This window comes from Pipistrellus hanaki (genome assembly GCF_964339955.1).
Source record: "Pipistrellus hanaki genome assembly, chromosome: 20".
Classification (NCBI taxonomy): Eukaryota; Metazoa; Chordata; class Mammalia; order Chiroptera; family Vespertilionidae; genus Pipistrellus; species Pipistrellus hanaki.
The window spans coordinates 6951176-6967213 of NC_140522.1; the positions used below are offsets into that span (position 1 = coordinate 6951176).

The 16038-nt window shown below is 43.1% G+C and overlaps 1 protein-coding gene across 2 annotated transcripts in view; it reads left to right on the plus strand.

The window, feature by feature from the left end:
• Positions 1-16038, plus strand: part of ESRRG (estrogen related receptor gamma) — a 414670-nt gene that overhangs the window by 12258 nt on the left and 386374 nt on the right. The gene's annotated exons all lie outside the window — the stretch shown is intronic.

Here is a 16038-nt window from a genome sequence, read left to right on the forward strand (position 1 = left end):
TTCACCACAGACTGACTATTCCGAGACTCTCAGTCCAGGCTCAGCACGTCCACTCTGGGAACTCCAACCCAGAAAAGCCCACGCATACCCCCTTTCTATCAATTTTTCATATGCGCCGATACCGATGTCCAGAAGATTAATTTCTCTCAGATTAGCCTGATTGATAGCTGAACTGTGGTTTCCTAAGAGCTTGCTCTCTGTAACCTGGAGCAGAGCTGCATTCCATTTACCTAGTGAGTGTGAACACGGGTAACCATGGATCCAGCCACCACTAACCGCCCATGCAGCGACTCGTTGTAAACAATACAAATGAGCCCGGAGAGCAGAGGCAACCAGACATGAAATGATTTTAATAGAAATTACAGTAAAAGGTCATGTGATGTGGTAGCAGCTTCTGTTCAGTTTTAAAGGGAAAGTCTTGCTTTTCTGTGTCCCTCCCCCCCCCTCCCCCTCATCCAACACATACCCATCTCCCACCAAACCAAGTCGCTAGGTCTGCAAACTTGGCCGTTCCCACTCTCTGCTCCCACGGAGAAGGGTGGCAAAGTGCGGGGACTTGTGGATGTTCACAATAAGTGCTTTATTTGAGAAACAGAAAGGGGACCCGGGGACTCCAGGACTTTCTTCCTGGAAGGTCCTGCTAGCTGTGGGCTAGTGGTCCTCTTGCTTTGCAGGAAGAGGAACAGGCAATTCCGTCCCTTAGCTTTTACATATTCAGCTGCCTTTTCTCACCCCTTTGAAATCTCTGGGGACTTGAATCTCAGTCTTTCTGAAAACCGTTATTCGCTTTCCAAGCAACTTCTGCAATATGGTAATGCAATATGGTAATGAGCGCCCAACCCCACCGCTTTCATCCGCGCAGAGACCTCTGCTGACTTCTGCACGGACCAGGCCTTCCAACAGGATGCGCCTTTCCCTGGGAGACATGGTGTCTGTCTGCGTGCGGGTGTGACTGTGCTCTTAGACTGGCCCTCAGCTCAGAACCTTGAACAATTTGTGTTAAGTGCTCACCTGTGGTTTGCTGGGTAGTGACACCAGTCTAGTAAAAGGAAAACTGGGGAAGAAACTCTAGTCATCAAACTGAGGAGGCAGGAGACCTAAAACGCCGGCTGTGGAGGGTGGGCCTGCTTGGTACTCAGCGTGCAGGAGCAAAGGGGCTGGGAATCGCGGTCTCCGACAGCCACAGGCCCTGGGAGCAGAGCCTGTGGTGTCTCAAGGTGAAACAGACCTGAACGGCTCTCCTGAGCCATTCCCCCGCCTGCACAGCACGTGATGCCGATGAGCGTGTCAGCATGCGGCAAGAGAGAATGACGCGTTCATGTTTACCTCCTTTCAAACATCTAGATATTTCTCAAAAGATGCATAATTGTACATCTACAGATAACATACTGAAGAATAGGATCTCAGGTATTTATTTTCCTATCAATACTGCCGCTACAATAAATTCAGTCAGCACATGAAGAAGTGTGAGGGTTATAGTTGAGAAGCTCATTAGTTGTAAGAGTATCTCCCTACCCCCTCCCCCATCAACACTTAGGACTTGTTTCTAGCAAACTCTGTTGGAGTTTTTGTTTGTTTGTTTTAAATATATTTTTATTGACTTCAGAGAGGAAGGGAGAGTGGGTGAGAGGTAGAGACATCAATGATGAGAAAGAATCATTGATCAGCTACCTTCATACTGGGGATCAAGCCTGCAACTTGGACATGTACCCTTACCAGGAATTGAACTATGACCTCCTGGTTCATAGGTTGATACTCAACCTGAGCCAAACTGGCCAGACTCTAGCAAACTTTTGTTTAGACATGTAAGTGTTAACATAGTACTTATGGTAAAACTTTTTTTTTTTTTAATTAAGCTTTTTTAGATGTTGGCATGCCTAACTGCATGCTTAGACTGAAGAATGCTTCACGATGTCATGGTTAGCTAGGGCCTCCTGGTTTGTTCGCTGTTTAGAAAATATCTTCACTTACTAAAAAGAAACAGAAAAAGAAGCTCCAATAATTCATGTTGGGGTGGGCGGGGGGAGAAGTACTTTGAAGCTAATGTGGGAATACAAAGTTTAAGTGAGGATTTGAGTAAATTATAAGAAAACGTATTGTTTTTACTTTCCCTGGCTTTGCTTCTCCAAGGTGAAGAACAGGAATGGTGTCAGCCTCAGGGTGGTTAGGAGTGCATTCTCTGGAGTGAGACATGGGTTGGAGTCTTTGCTCTGGACCTCCCTGTGTGTGGGATTGTGAGCAAGGTGATTTCACCTTCGGAGCTTCCATACCTTCAGCTGCAGATTGAGGAGACAGTGCAGCCCAGTGGGCAGGAGAAAGGGTTAAATGAGATAATGTCTGGCATTTCATAAGTACTTAATAAACTGTTGTTACTTTCACTGTTAGTTTTGACCGAGGAAACAGGTAGTTAAGTAGAGTCCTGCCATAAGTATTGGGTCAGACAAAGACAGTTCATGTCATAGCATGGTCCTGTTGTGTGCAGTGCTTTAACACATTTATTAAAAGCCAAATTAGTATCTTATGACAGTGTATTTTCATGTAATTTTTTTCTAAACAAAAAATATTTAGGAAAATTATTATTATTATTTTATTTAAGATTTGTCCTACACAGGGGTGGGGAATGTCTGGCCTGCTGGATTTATAAGGCTCGTGAAATAATTTGGTCTGGCCCTGCCAAGGCATTCTAGGTGAGGTCATTAAATGTTTGGCCAAATAGAGCAGGCTGATTTTTAAGTTGATCATTTTGTATGGCCCACGATTTACGTTATAAATATCCAAATGACCTTTGGCAGAAAAAAAAGGTTCCTCACCCCTGTTGAGGGTGTTGAAGCAGCACGCACAGTTTATCCATGACCCTATTGCCTGAGTAGACAGCAGGAGAACATTTAAAGGCATAAGAAATTCATAATTACATGTATCCTAAAAGCTTAAAAACAGTGGTTACCAGTTGTTCTCAAAGATAATGGTATACACTAAAGAGCAGTATTAATTAACAGGCAAGTAACATGAAGGTTGTATGCTACCAAGGATGTATAAGAGGTAGACACACACACACACACACACACACACACACACACACACACACACACGTGCTGTGACCTTTGACCTTCCTGGACTCGAAGACATCTGATTCTCTTTCCTTCTTTCCCCTCTTACTTCTCTTCTCCCATCTCTCCCTGTCTTTCCTCCCCCTTTTCTTTCTTCTTTTTGTCCTTCTACCTCTTATACATTCTCTCAGCTACATAGCATTTCCTTTATCCTTTGTGAGTCTAAAAAGTTCAGAGAAGAGAGAAAGCGGGACCTGAGACCCACGGTCTTTTTATGTCGCTCCGGTTTTATAAAAGGCAACTTTAAGAGGAGTCAGAAAACTCTGTTTTTCTTTCTGCTGCTATTGAACTGGAGAGGCACCTCTGAAGAGACCGGCGCACCCCAGGGAAGTCCTGCTCACTAACTATTTGTTGATTCATTGATTAACCTGCAGGAAGGGAAGGGGCCTCGCCCATGGAGACTCCCTTAGTAGTGAGAGCTTTGAAACCCCAGCTACGCTGAGCAGTAGGGATGGCTTCTCTGTGACCTCCCAACAACTAATCTCCTTTAAGAACTGAATCAAAGCAGTTAAGGGGTTTTGTCAGATGGATTTTTGTCTACAGTTGGGTTTTTGGCAGTTGTGTGTGGAAGGCAGGACATTCTTCACAAGGGTAGGTATCTTTTTTCCAGAAAGGAATGAAGATAAGATGCCAGCAGATATCTCTGGAGAGGGTCCCTTGTTTATCCCTGGGACCGCTCAGGCGGGGACAGCTGCTAGGTGGATGACTTTCTCACACTTCTCAGCCAGTCTGCTTAACCACCCTTGTATGATGGTCTGGCCTGTAAGCACACAAATGCGGTGGGCTCTTCCTTACAATCTTCTCTCCCAAGAGCAGAGAAAAAGTCTGTGATTAGAATTGATGTCATGAATGACAATGGTATTCTTTTTAATTAAAATTTTTCCCCCATCCTTCTAATCCCTTCCCCTTTAGCAGCCATCAGCTAGACTGTCTCCATATCTATGGGTCTTTTTCTATTTTGTTTTGTTTACTCATTGGTTTTGCTTTTCTTAGATTCCAAGTATAAGTATAATCATACTGTATTTATCTTTCTCGGCCTGACTTATCTCACTTAGCATCATACCCTGTAGATTCATTCATGTTGTTGCTAATGGCAAGATTTCGTCCTTTTTTATGGCTCAGTAATATTACATTGTATAGTATATGTTTTACTTCTTTACCTATGGGCACTTAGGTTTGATTCCATATCTTGGCCATTGCAAGTAATGGTATAATGAACTTAGGGGTGCATATGTCTTTCTTTGAATTAGTGTTCTTGTTTCTTTAGAAGTGGAATTGCTGGGTAACGTGGCTGCTCTATTTTAAACTTTTTTTGTGGAATCTCCACAGAGGCTGCACCAATTTACAATCCCACCACTAGGGCATGAGGGCTCCCTTTCCTCCACCTCCTCGCCTGCACTTGTTTGTTGATTTATTGATGACAGCCATTCTGACAGGAATGAGGTAATATCTCATTGTAGTTTTGATTTGCATTTCTCTGATAATTAGTGATGTTGATCATCTTTTCATTTGTCTATTGATCATCTGTGTGTCCTCTTTCAGAATATATCATTTGCAAATAGGTTCTCCCATTCAGTAGGTTGTCCAGTCACATTGTTGATGGTTTCTTTCTACGTGCAAAAACTTTTTAGTTTGATATAGTTCCATTTGTTTATTTTGCTGGTTTGTTTCCCTTGCCCAAAGAGATGTATCCTAAAAGATATTTCTAAGAGTAATATCCAAGAGTTTACTGCCTGTGTTTTCTTCTACAAGTTTTAAGGTTTCAGGTTTTACATTGAGTCTTTAATCAATTTTGAGTTTATTTCGTATTTGGTGTAAGAAAGCGATCTAATTCCTCCCTCCCTCCGTCCCTCTTTCCCTTCCTCTCTCCTTCCTTCCCTCCCTCCCTGCACATATCTGTCCAGTATTCCCAACACCACTCTCTGAAGGTTTGCTGTGAGTATTAAGTAAGATTAAATATGTATAGTGAGAGAGAGGGAAGTATGAGTAGATGCATCTCAGATACACTGAAGAAACATTGGAGGTGGATGGTCTAGGATCACCATATAATTTTAGACATGATTTTGTCCAAGGCAACACAATAAGAGATAATGGATTCGGAGATTTACACTATGGTATTTTACCTTTAATTCCAGCACAGTGTCCTACTACATTAGTTACCTTTTGGACCTCGAGGCATAGACACATGGAGGGGACAGAGAACAAGTACTCTGACATGGGGACAAATGAATTTAGAATCACATTTTAGCTTTTTCACTTGTCAACACTGGAGATTTCCTAAAGTCATGTCGAGCTTTTGCAACTCTCAGCGCAAGTTAGAGTAATCTATATGTAGGAGACTATAGGTGGTTAATATTTAATGCTTTTTTTATAGAGTAGTTTTCACTTCTTTTATTGAATTGATTTTTTTAAAAAAATTGAGCTAAATAAGTCATTTTCTTTCCAATTTTGTAGATGAAGAAACTGAGTAATGCATAGATAATATTCTTATGATCATAGGCATTCATAGCATTTATGAGAGTCATCCTCTGATTTTTGACCCTCTAGAGCAGTGCTTCTCAACCTTTCTAATGCTGCGACCCTTTATTACAGTTCCTCATGTTGTGGTGACCCCAACCATAAAATTATTTTCATTGCTACTTCATAACTGTAATTCTGCTACTGTTATGAATCATAATATAAATATCTTGGTTGTGTGTGTGTGTGTGTGTGTGTGTGTGTGTGTTTCTATTGATTTCAGAGAGGAAGGGAGAAGGAGAGAGAGAGAGAAACATCAATGATGAGAGAGAACCATTGACTGGTTGCCTCCTGCACACCCCCCACTGGGGGTCAAGCCCACAACCTGGGCATGTGCCCTGATCAAGAATTGAACCATGACCTCCTGGTTGAGAGATTAATGCTTAACCCTGAGCCACGCAGGCCAGACTTGCCTTCAAGTCTTTAGTGCCAGCATCTGAGCCGTAAGGAATGATGTAAGGGCTAAGGTTTAGGACATTCTTGTTTCCACAGGAATCCGGCCTGGGCACTGGAGAGAATCTTGTGCCCTCTGTGCTCTAGCTCCCTGGGGTCCACCAGATGCTGTGGGCTGCCCCAGATAGTTAGTTTCCTGCTGCTCCCACGATGTGTCCGACTGGCTCTCTGTCTGTTCAGCAGATGGAGTTCCCCTCTGAGAGGTGTTTTCTGCCCTCCTGTTTGCTTTAAAGATGCGGGGTTGGGGAAGTACAGGGCACCAGGAAAAGAGGAGGGGCCAAACTGTTGTGTGAGAAGTGTGAGGCAGTCCAGGCAGAGTGGAAAGAGGGGATTGGGAAATCCTCATATATCTCCAAGGTTAAGGCCAAGGTCAGACCACCTTCTTAAATCCCTCTAAGCAGAATCCCTGAAGTTAGGCCACCAGGAAAAGGTTCCTAAGTTCCTTCTTAGAAAACATACTCAGTAGCTGTCTAATTACCATTTTCCAGTGTTTACATGAAGGAGGCGGATAGGAGAGATTGAAAGGAGAAAAATAGTGATGGGTGTCCACTTTTTCCTTTAGAGAAGGTCATGGAACCATATGACCAGCTTTTGAAAAAAAGCTGCCTGAGAATAACTGTGCTTGTTGAAAAAATAATGGTTTCCTTACTGCTTCCACTGAAATAGCCTGCAGAATGATTTCTTTCCACTGTTTCTCTAAATGCAGGTATTTCTTCTAATAATACATGATATTTGTGTAGTGAAAATTTATGAAGTCACAAATTATCATCTTCGTTTTACTGCTGAGTTCACTCAGCAAGATTAAGTGGCTTGTTCATGGTAACACAGCCTGTTCGAAAGAGAGCAGAAGACTGGAAATGGGGGTTTTGAATCTAGATCTGGACTGGTTCTGCCTGGTAGAGATCCCAGTCTTGGAGGAGGGTTAGTGCAGGGAGAGCTAGAGACTGGGTGTAAAGGAAGTTATCGTAGTAGGGGGAAAAGGTGTTAGAAGAAACAGCTTAGAATGTCATTTTTGTGTGACATTTAGCTTGGCTAAAATATGGCCTCTTTCACCCTTCTTTGGAATGAAACCTTGTAAATCCTGTGGATATTAGAAGGTGAAATGAATGTGTTTTCTCTCTTGTATGAGCTCTGTGTTACTAATATCTGGTAAATAAGGTCCAAGCATAGCTCTGTGTAGTAGGGTGAATTTATTGGCTTGGCTTAATTCTAAGACAGTGATTTTCAACCAGTGTGCAATAAGAATTTTTAAAACATGCAGAAGCTGACTATTTAGTCAGGGGCACTGACCTCTTTTCCCTTAAACTGTCAAATTAAAAAATGACAAGAGCCAACACAACAATAGTCATCCAGTGCGAATGAAGCAAAACCATACCTATTTTTTTCTGTCAGATCAGCCAAAAAATATATATTTTTTGGTGTGCCTGGGAACTTTTGTAATTAGTTTATAAGTGCCATGAGATGAAAATCACTGCTCTATGACTCTGATAGAGAAATTATGTATTTGATAATGGCTCAAAGCTTTAAGGTAACTAGATTCCCAGAAGGAAGTCTGTTCAAGCTATTATGAATGCTTCCAAAGTACAGTATGTGCCTTGGAGAATGAACTCACTGGTGTCATATAGATGCCAGCTTTCTGTCCTCAAACCAGCATTAACCAGTGGCAGCTATCAGCTAATATTTCAACATCATCTTTATAATATTAAACTATTAGCCCTCAGATAGAGAACAAATGTGTTCAGTTACAGGATGTATACTCCAATCAAAATGAACATGTATGCAAAAGCTGTATTTGGTATTTCTCTCCATTGGCTTATTTAATAATCAACTTACCTTAGTAAAGTCTCACTTTTAGAATCCTAAAAATTACAGGCAAATATGGCCTACATTCATTTGCTATGTCACACAGACACAGCACACAGCCAAGGTAAAAGATGGAGATGATCAATTCTTATGGATCTCATGGTGCCAAGCGTTTAAGGCTGTATTATAGGAACTTTGTAATTATTGTGGGTAATCTTGCAGAAAATTAAATGTGGAGTTTGCATATATGAGGAAGTTTGGACTACTTTGCTCACCATAGCTTGTTAGGACTAAGCACCTCACTGGTCCCGGCAGGCTTTGGGTCTCACTTCACTGCTAGTGACATGCTGTTGGCGGCATAAGTGAGATTGTTGGTGGCTGGGGCACACCACCTTAGGTTGGAGCTGTATTTTAAATAACCGTGCCTGTAGTTTATTTGCCTGTTTCACGCGAACTCTAGATCAGTATTTCTCAGCTAAGAGCAAATTTGCCTCCCAGGGGACACTGGGCAAAGTTCAAAGACATGTTTCATTATGACAACTGGATGCTACTGGCATCTGGTAATAGAGATCAGAGATGCTGCTAAACATCCTAGCATGCTTAGGGCAGCCCCTCACACAGCAGAGACTTGTCCAACCTGAAACATCAACAGCGTTGAGGTCAGCAAGCCTTGCTCTTCCCCAGTCCAGCATTTGAAAGGTAAGAGACGAAGTAGCTGCGTCAATATTTTCAGACTTCTTTTAAATGGCTGATTTCTTGATTGGAGTTTTCCCAACGGGATGTAGAAAAAAGGTGAAACATACAAATGCTTCACCTCTTTGCTAGACACAGTATTTGGAATGTCACGTGTGTTGTGGCTCACTGTGTTACCTGTAACAATTGCCATCCCAACAATACAATAGCTATGATGAACAGAGCCAAAAGGTCTGCCCATATACAAAGATAATCTTCAAAGCAACGGCATTGAGACCCCATGGCCGTGTCCTTCAGTACTGACTCTTCAGTCCTCGAGTCTGTCTGAATAAGGGGCGCTCCTGGCAGCAAGTATGAGGAGCAGAGCAATGACCATATATATATTTGGAAAGAGGAAGTCTTGCTTTTTCTAAATGCCCCTGGTTGCTGAAGCTTCTATTCTACGGTGCTATTATCGCTAAAGTGCTTCTCTGGGAAGCTAGGATTGCCATCATAAAGCAGGTTTATATTTGCTTATGGAGGAGAAGTCGAAAGGTTTGATAGCTCCCCTCTTGCCAGTTCTGTATCTGGTCTCGTGTCTATCTGTCTTTTCCTCTCCAATAACCATTCTCACTGCACTGGCCTTTGGGTTGCATGTAGATGACAGAGAATAAATAGCCATGGCAGCTCAGCCTTGTGAAAACGAAGTGGTTACTCACACGTGTAGCCATCACCTTCTGGCTACCTGTCTTCTGTCCCATTTCCAAAGTGTACGGGGGGACATGAAGCTCTCCCTTTACAATGCCATCATGAGCCCGGCCATTGTGGCTCAGTGGCTGAGCATCCACCTTTGAACCAGGAGGTCATGGTTTGATTCCTGGTCAGGGCACATGCTCAGGTTGTGGGCTTGATCCCCAATAGGGGGTATGCAGTAGGCAGCCAATCAATGATTCTCTCTCATCAATGATGTTTCTATTCCTCTCTGAAATCAATTTAAAAAATATATTATAAAAAAGAAAAAAAGCCATCATTGGCGTGGGTTTGAGCCACTAGCACCTGGTGTGTGAAAGAAAAATAGGTAAAATTTCTCTAGGCAAACCTCTTGGGAGATTCTTCAAGAACACATTTAACAAAGGAATTTTCCCTGGAAATGCCACGTAGGAAGTCACACTCCCAGTGGGGATTGTGTGGGCAGGGGGATGCTATCTATCTATCTTGGCTCTTTCATACCTACCGGGGGTTTCGAGTCCAAGGAATCAAGTTTGTCCTAGCTAGACACGTCACCTTCGCCAAACTGGTCTATTGTATTAAACCTCAGTGGCCATCAAAAACCAGGAAGGAAAGCATCACAAATCACTAGAAATACATCAGCATTCTGAGCAGCAGAATTTATGGGGCACTAATGGATATCCTGGGCTATTTATCTTTCTAGTAGCAGTTGAAACACCTCTGCCTTTTTCTTACTGTAAAAGACCTTTCCATCACGGAGCTACAGGGTTCTCAACCGGGACTGGAGTTGGAGAAAAGGGGCTTTCTGGTCCCCGTGTTCTTTCATTTCTTGCTCTCTTTGTGTGTTTTTTTTCCTCTTTCCCTTTCTCATTGAAAACCCAAGATAGAACATAAGAAGGATGTATTTAAGTTTGGGGAGTCTGTACAGAGATGGATGTGGTTGAGGAAGAGCGTGGGACAGAAAGAAGCCCTATCCACGTATTCTCTTATCTCCTTTTGTTTCCAAGTACCGGGAGATCTGATCCATTCATAGCAGGCTTCTCAGGGTCTACAGGCGATTCCTCCATGCAGTGCAGATAAGCTATTTTGATCGTCAACTTCCAGTGAAATACATAAGGAATGCTCATGCTGCCCAGCCTGTGTGGCTCAGTGGTTGAGTGTTGACCTATGTACCAGTAGGGCACGGCTCGATTCCCAGTAAGGGCACATGTCCAAGTTGTGCTCTCCATCCCCAGAAGGAGGTGTGCAGGAGGCAGCTGATCAATGATTCTCTCATTATTGATGTTTCTTTCTCTCTCTCCCTCTCCTTTCCTCTTTGAAATCAATAAAAATAAAAAAAAATTAAAAAAAGAATGTCCATGCTTTGGAAGATGCCTAATTTTTACATGTATTAGCTTCATCCCTTCTCAAGCTCCTGGCCTCCCCTGCTCTTGTCCTCAGTGGAGGGAAGGCCTGACATGCAGGTATTCCATCGGGGGCTTTGCCTATTTCGTATATTTTACATCTCAGAGATTAAATGATGTAAAAACATAGAAAATATACAAAGGCCCACTTGTAATGGGTAAAGGGCTTGGTGGCGTCCTGGGTCACACTACTGTACGTCCTACTAGAGACTTCAGAGACTTGACTTAGCACTTTGTCAAAACTGTAGGCCAAGGACTACCGATTTAGAAACCGCTTTGCGCTCATGGAAATTCAGAGGCCCACCTCCCGCCCAGTGGTTTGGACAAGCACCTCTAGGGGTTGGGATCCAGTAACCTGTATTTTTAGAAACACCTCATGTGACTTTCATAGACTGGACTCAGAGTTTGAAGAGCACTAGGTCAGCCAGTGTCTCTCTGGCTCCGTGATCCACTTCCTCCAGCAAGGGCAGCGAGAAATCCGCAGGATGGTCCTAGCTCCTCTGGTCCAAGGTTCCTCTCACCCTGGCCGAGTCTTCATCTGAGTCTGTTCCCTTGCTCTCCCAGTCCCCTAGCCGCAGTCCTTTTTATGGTAGACCCCACGTGGTTGGGTGACCTAAATGATGTGATAATGAGGCCGGACCAAAGGTCACAAGATTGTTAACATGTGTGAGGAGCTTGTAGGGCTTAGCCTATCAGGTGAGGGAAAGGTTAGCGTACCAACTGTATCCACACTTCAAAGCACGCAGCTAGTTTGCTGCACTAACTTAATTATCTGCGCTATTGATATCTTGAGCAGACACATCTAGAGCCCAGATCCAGTTACTTCTCAGTGGGAGGCGGCAGGAGGGGGCTTGTGCTCTCGCCAACTTCCTAAAATGCTTTTGAGAGTCAGCTGGGCTGCGCAGTCCTCTCTCGCTCTCGGATTAAATATAAAAATAACTGTGTAAAGCATACCATAGTTTTCCCTGTCTGCTGAAACGGCAATCTCCTGTGCTTTTTCTAGAACCCATTAAAGAGGGAGGACATGAGGAGGGGTCACAGTGGGTAATACCCCCAAGGGCCACCCTCCATAGTCTCACTGGGGGAGAAAAGAGCCGGCCACATAGGTACATGCCGGTGGCTTTCTGATTGGCAGAGTGTTGGTTAAAGAGCAAGAGCCCTGTTTGTTCTCACTCTCATTGTTCTTCCAGCTCTCAGTGGCCACATTAATGTTCTTGACATCTTCACCGGAAGCCTGGAAGGGAAAGAAATACTACCCAAACCAGGGGATGTTTGCATTGCCAAGGCCATAAAAGGGTTGGATCTGAAGAAACATTTGAAACTACAGACTGAAGGGATTTATTTGTCTCTACCTGATTTTGGCTGATCCAAACCAGCCTGGTCCCTATGGCCACGAAGACAGTAGCTGGTTTGCAAACACCTTCAGCCTCTGCCCTCCCTCTATGGGGGCTCCTGAGCATGGATTTGCTCAGCCAGGGGCTGCTGTAGCTTTTGACCTTCTCCTAGGGAGCATTTTTGCCTGCATGTCCCTGAGTGGTGGGCATTATTATTATTTTTTAATTCTTATTTTAAAAATTTCAATTACAGTTGACATTCCATATAATATTAGTGTCAGGTACACAACATGTCACGTAAGTACTGATATCACGCATGAGGTGATCATCCCAATAAGTCTAGTGCCTCCCTGACACGTCATTACAATATTATTGACCGTTACCTAAGCGTCCTGACTTTTTATAGCCAATTTGTACTTTTTAATCCCTCCCCCTTTTTCACCTTGTTCTTCTCCCCCAACCTGGCTCCCATCTGGAAACTGTCAAAATGTTCCTGTATCTATAAGTATGTTTCTGTTTTGTTGGTTTGTTTCTTAGATTATACATATAAGTGCAATAGTACAGTATTCGTCTTTTTCTTTCTGTCTTATTTCATTTGTCATGATACCCTCTAGGTCTATCCATGTTGTTGCAAACGGCAAGATTTCATAGTTCTTGATGGCTGATTAATATTCTGTCGTATATATGTGCCACTTCTTCTCTATCCATTCATCTACCGATGGGTACCAAAGTAGTTTCCATATCTTGGCTGTTGTAAACACTGCTGCAGTGAACATAGGGGTGTTGATATCTTTTCCAATTAGTGTTTTGTATTTCTTCAGATAAGTACCCCGAATTGCTGGATCATATGGTAGTTCTATTTTTAATTTTGGAGGGATCCTCCCCACTGTCTTCCATAGTGGCTTCACCAATTTGCCATTGATGAGCATTATTTTGGAGCCCCTGAACCTTTGGCTTCCTGCAAGTGGTGAGAGACAGGATTACCGTACCAAGACCTCTCATGGCACTAAAATTTAACATGGTGTCCCGTTCTTTACCATCAAGACATAGCCTGCTGTTGAAAGCTAGGACATTTAAAAGGTAGAGACCAGAGGAAAACACTTGAGCTTTTCATCTTTTTCACTGTTGTAATGTTCCTCACACTGTATGCCACAGCCTTCAAAATATGGTCATTTTCACAATAAAAGTGCTGTGGATGGTGCCAGAGCATCATGCCAAACCAGCTGTGGCATCCTGCACGACATCTCAAATATTAGTACAAATAGAATTAATTCATATGCTGGGCAGGGGGGGGCGGTCTCAGGAATCCATTTTAAGTTGGCTTTGAACTTGGGCTTGAGATTTCCTAGGAACTGACCGCCCAGGTTGAAAAAGTGTTTGCTGAACAGGGCAGGGCTGGGCCACCCTCCATTTCCAAAGCCACTCACACTAATTCAATAACTAGCAGTTGGTTTTACATGAGCGAACCTAGTTCCAAAGCAGGTGGCTGTTACAGGTACTTGGATAGCAGTGAGGTTGTTACAAAAGTTGTACCAGGGCCCTAGCCATTTTGGTTCAGTGGATAGAGCATCGGCCCATAGACTGAAGGGTCCTGGATTCAATTCCAGTCAAGGGCATGTACCTTGGTTGCAAGCTCCATCACGACGCAGGAGGCAACCAATCAATGTCTCTCTCTCACATCGATGTTTCTCTCTCTCTGTCTCTCCCCTCCACTCCCTCTAAAAATCAATGGAAAAATATCCCTGGGTGAGGATTAACAAAACATAACAAAAAGTTGTACCTGGCATATCACTCTTAATTTATTTGGGGGGAGAAAGAGCAAAGATGATGTATTTCTCATCAGTGGATTATTTAATGACATAATTTCTTAGTTCATTAAGGATTCAGTCTAGGTCTTAAATTATATCTGGTTTGTAGACACAGAGGAGAGGATACTGATATTATGCATCTTATATTCAATTGAGTGTAGACTCTAAAGTAAGACTTTCTGTGCCTTTCTGGTTCTCTCTGGTCCTGTCGTTCTATTTCTGCACAGTGAATTTAATAAAGAAACTATCTTGGAGTAATAATTCCAACAAGCCCTGGCCATTCCTTTGGGGGAAGAGGACTGACCTTTTCCTGTTTTTAATAAAAGCGTGGTGAATTTGGGCTCACCTTGTCTGCAGTCCAGCGCCACTGTCTCTTTATTTCATGGTTAAAGATGGGCTGAGCCCAATCACTTCCTGTGAATCAGAAGCCTGAAAGTGGTCCTGGGAAAAAAAAGCCTCTTATTTACAAGCATTTAGCTTCTTGGATTTAAATAATCTCTGGTTTTTGTTGGTAGGTTTTGTTATTTACTTGTGACTTAATAGCCCACCGATCTCTAAAAAGAACTGGGAGAATCCAGCTGGCATTGCTCAGTGGTTGAACATTGGCCTGAAGACTAGGAGATCATGGTTTGATTCCATGTCAGATCACATGCCCAGGTTGTGGGCTTGATTCCCAGTGTGGAGTGTGCATGAGGCAGCCAATCAGTGATTCTCTCTGATCATTGATGTTTCTCTCCCTCTCCTTTCCTCTCTGAAATCAATATATATCTGGAGGTAGGGAAATGTATGTTGGCTTGGGAAAACTGAAAGCATTTTGGGAGGTGGGAGCATCAGATGAAGTCAGGACAGGCGGCAGTGGTGGCCTCATAAGAAGGGCTTGCATATTGTGTAAGGATTCCAAACCTACCCTGCATGAGAAAGAGGGCTTTGGTGGTTTGTAAGCAGGGTGGTGCCATAATCCAATTTCTATGTTCAGACATAATTCTGGCCCCCAGCTATGATGGCAATGTCTCTGAAATTGGAGAAGCAACCTTTTCCAAACCTTCCTCAATCATGTACCTAGTTATATGAACCAGGGGATCACGGAATTCATCCAGTTCATCTTTACTGAGTGGCTCCAGTTAATGTGCTGCAATCAGGACCCATGTCGACACTGAGTTCTATAAATTCCGACTGGAAATGTAATTTCAGCTCTCACAAGGCCTGCATTGTTTCGGTGATATTATAATCAATGACTGTGGCTCCTTTGGAAACTCATAAAATGACCTCTTTTGACATTGATTTCTCATCTGTTTTTTTTTCCTCCTGACCTTTCTTCACCTCTTATGTCTATTTGCTAAGGCATAGTATTTTATTGCCAGGCACCCTTATAATAACCACAGTAGTCATACATTTAGCTTTGTTCAAGTTACTACTGCCTAAATTGACTCTGTTGTGGTGAGATCTAGTCCTCTCAGAAGGAGACTGTTTTACTTCCATGAAAAGATAACAGAGTGTGTCGTTGAGTTGCCTTCTTTTTGTTTTCAATATATTTTTATTGATTTCAGAGAGGAAGGGAGGAAGGGGAGGAAAGAAAGGAGAGAGAGAGAGAGAGAGAAAGAGAGAGAAAGAGAGAGAGAGAGAGAAATATCAATGATGAGAGAGAATCATTGATCGGCTGCCTCCTGCATGCCCCCTACTAGGGATTGAGTCCTGCACAACCAGGAGTATGTGCCTTGACTGGGAATCAAACCATGACCTCCTGGTTCATAGGTCAATGCTCAACCAGTGAGCCATGCCAGCCAGGCTGAGTTGCTTTCTTTGCTTAGATTGGAGTTCAGAAGGATTGCCACAAGTATTTTATCCTTTTCAGCAGAGCCCCAGATTGAGAAAAACCGCAGAAATGATCACCAATATGGTATCAAACCTCACATGGACCTTTCTAAGACATATCCACATCTTGCTGAGAGCCTGCCAGGGCTTATAGAGGAAGTAAATGAAATGTGCATCTTCCTTAGAGGAGCGTGTGGTTTGTCTGGCCTTTGCTCTTCCCCAGTGTGACCTTTGGAAAGAAAACGATTGATAGCCCATTGGATCGGCTCTGGTCTGGCTGTCACGGTTCAGGAAGGGAAGCTGGAGGGATTTCGATGAAAGCACCTGAGATGGTTATGTGCAAACTTAGAATACTCACGTTTTTCCAGTAGTTTTCAGAAGGTTCCTGAGCAGCTACTGT